Here is a 3,612-nt window from a genome sequence, read left to right on the forward strand (position 1 = left end):
AGAAGACCTGGATTTTGCCCCAGGCCTGCTGTAACCCTCTAGGTGACAGTGGGCTTCAATGTCCTCATCTGTGGATGCGAAGTGACACTGCTTTGCATGATAACTAAGAGGCTGTAATCAATGATATTCATCAAGCTGGAGAGGAAAGTGGGCATATGCAAATGTAAAATCTACATGATAAGTATTTCTAGATAACATATACAATGTAATCACGTTATGATTAATAGTATTAATTAATCATAATCACATTATGATTAATAGTATTAAATGAGAAATGTTGACATCACAGATTATTAGCAGAAGAAATTCTCTTTGATTAATGATTAATATTGAAAGTGGTTGAATAATTATGGGACATTTGCCTTCCCAATTAAAAGGGTTTCTGTGTTCTGTTCCGAATGATTTTCAAGAAAGGAGTCGAAACAAATTCCCCTGGTAATTTGTCTCAGCGTCTAAAGCACCTAATGGTGAGCAATTATTCCTTTCATTTAATCCACTGCCACCTTTGCTCTTAATCCAACTGCATGTGGCAGAAAGGGCACAGATTTAGATAAGAACCAGCCCTGGCTTGGCCGCCTACTAGCTTTGTACAGGGCAAATTCCTTTCTGAGCTCCAGGCCCTTTGTCTATCAAACGAGGACAATAACAATGTTTAGAGCTAGGATACCTGAAAAGTGCTTTATAAGATGACAAAAGTGCTAATGATTATCACAAATTCTACAATGTCATATTCGTAAAAGGCAAAGTATAAACATTCTAAGATTTTAAACAATTGATTGGCCGGGCATGGTGGCTCACGCCTGTAATTCTAGCACTCTGGGAGGCCGAGGTGGGAGGATCGCTTGAGCTCAGGATCGCCTGAGCTAGAGTGAGACCCCCATCTCTATTAAAAATAGAAAAATTATCCAGGCATGGTGGCACACACCTGTAATCCCAGGTACTTGGGAGGCTGAGGCTGGGGAATCGCTTCAGCCCAGGAGTCTGAGGTTGCTGTGAGCTAGGCTGATGCCATGGCACTCTAGCCCAGGTGACAGAGCAAGACTCCATCTCAAAAAAAAAATTAATTTACTACAAGTAAATGCAGCCACATGGAAGAATCATATATAAACATAATCTTGAGTGAAAGAAGTCAGACATAAAAAGTAGATTCTGTGTGATTCTACAAAGGAGGGTTCTAGGAGACTGGTAACGTTCTATTTCTTGATCACTGTGTTGTTTATGTGTATGTTCAGTTTGTGATCACATAACAAGTTGTGAACATAGAATGTGAGCCTCTTTTCTATGTATGTATGTTACACTTCAATAAAAAGTTAATACTTCTTATTTAGAATCATTAGACATCAGGGATTAAAAAAAACAGCAGCATCAACCAAAAAAAACTCCAGATATCCCATCTTATGGAGATAAACCCTCTTAAGATTTTGGCGAAGATCCTTCCAGATTTTTTTCTATACACATAAACATATGTTTTATAAAATGGATCATGCTACATCTTTTGTTAACCCAATTTTCTCACTGGGTCCTATTTCAGTCTTACAAATACTGGTAAGCTAGATTCATTCAAACATCTTTCCTCAGTATATGTTTATTTATTTTTTTAGGATTCCTAAAACTGGAATTGGGAACTCTAGGAGGATACACATCTTTGAGGCATTGGGTTTCCCCCTGGAAAGACAGTACCAATTTACATTCCCATCTGCAGTGGATGAGGATTCCCCTTTCCCCTGCTTCCTTGCTAAAAATGGATATTACCACTCTTTCCAATCTTTGCCAATCTGGAAGTTACGTGCAACTGAGCATAAGAATTACAGAAGAGGCGGCAGTAGTTTAGATTCTAACTCAGGGATGGAAATGACTTGGGTCCTCATCCCAGCTCTGAAGCTCAGTTTCTTCAGCTACAAAATTGGGTAAATAATAATCTTTCCTAAAGAGAAAAAGTTAACTAGCTTAATGCTAGTCTGAACCACTCCTGACTGTTCCCCCTTTTGCCCAAACTCCTTTCCAGTTTTGTCCGCCCAGCAGCCTGGGTATTCCTGTATGAATGTAAATCACACCCACCACTCCGTGTCTTAAAACTCTTCCTCGGCCGGCCATACTTAGAACAAAATCGAACTCTCTTACTTAACCTGGCTGACCTGAGTCCACCTGGTCAGCCAGTGCTTTTCCCCAGGCCTCGCTCTCTGCCTAGCTTTTTATTTTTATTTATTTCTTTATTTTTGAGACAAGGTCTCATTCTGTCACCCCAATGAGAGTGCACTGGTGTCAACACAGTTCACTGCAACCTCAAACTCCTGGACCCAAGTGATCCTCCTGCCACAGCCTCTCGAGTAGCTGGGACTACAGGTGCGTGCCACCAAGCCCGGCCCATTTTTTTCTATTTTTGGTATAGACAGGGTGTTCCTCTTGCTCAGGCTGGTCTTGATCTCCTGACCTCAAGCAATCCTCCCGCCTCGGCCTCCCAGAGTGCTAGGATTACAGGCACGAGCCACTCCACCCGGCCACTGCTAGAGCTTTTTGAGGCTGCACTGGTCTCTCTGAGTTCCTCAAATAGGAAGTCCCCCAGGCCCATGTCTTGGGCTGCTCCTCCTTCCTCTGCTTCCTGTCCTTGCTGACTTCAGCTTAAAACCACATCCTAAAAGAGATCTTCCCTGCCCTCCCTGCTATTTTCTCTCCCAGCATCCTGTGTAGTCCCTTCCGGGTCTCATTGCTGTGTGTAATGCTACACTTCTTTGTATACTTTGGTGTTTTGTCTCCCCACCCCCTGGCAAGTCTAATGACAGCAGAGATAAGGCCTTTTGGTTCATTGCTATATCCCCCAGCACTGAACCTTGTGCCTGCCTCATTAGTAGATGCTCAATAAATATTTGTTGAATAAATGAATCACTATTTCCTTTTTCCTCTGGTTTGGTGGTGTGTCAACCCATAGCATTGTGACACCGCGAGGCAGCTGTCAGTTCTTTGAAACCTGTCTGTCTGGGCTGCTCTCTTCTTGATCTGAGCCTCCCCCAGGCCATTTCTGATCTCTCCCATCCCTCACCCTGAGCTGGGTAATTTATAAGCAAAAGGAATGCACTTCTTGTGCTCGCTTCAGCAGCACATATACTAAAATTGGAACGATTCAGAGAAGATTAGCAATTTTAAAAATAATAATAAAGAAAAAGGAATGCATTTCTTATGTAGTTATGGAGGCTGTGATGTCCCAGGTCAAAGGGCCACCTGCAGTGAGGCCCTTCTTGCTGGTGGGGACACTGCAGAGTCCCCAGGCAGTGCAAGGCATCACATGGCATGAGGCTGAGTGTGCGAACGTGCTAGCTCAGGCCTCTCTTCCTCCTCTTATAAAACCATCAGTCCCACTCCCACGATGACTCATTAATCCATTAACCCATGGATGGATTCATCTATTCACCAGGGTAGAATCCTCCTGACCCAATCAATTACCCCTTAAACGCCCCGCCTCTCCACACTGCCACATTGGGGATTAAATTTCAACAGTTTTAAAGGGGACATTCCAACCATAACAAGTGTGTAACGAGAAGTTCTGTTTTAAGTTAGAAACGAAAATGTTGTTCACAAAAACAGGTGGCTGGCCACAGGTGGTAATTTGCCAGTTTT

General features: G+C 42.9%; 1 pseudogene; it reads left to right on the forward strand.

The window, feature by feature from the left end:
* The first annotated feature begins 3,078 nt into the window (after window positions 1–3,078).
* LOC123627617 lies at window positions 3,079–3,178 on the forward strand (annotated as a pseudogene).
* The last annotated feature ends 434 nt before the right edge of the window (window positions 3,179–3,612 follow it).

The sequence above is a fragment of the Lemur catta genome, chromosome 25 (genome assembly GCF_020740605.2).
Source record: "Lemur catta isolate mLemCat1 chromosome 25, mLemCat1.pri, whole genome shotgun sequence".
NCBI classification, from domain to species: domain Eukaryota; kingdom Metazoa; phylum Chordata; class Mammalia; order Primates; family Lemuridae; genus Lemur; species Lemur catta.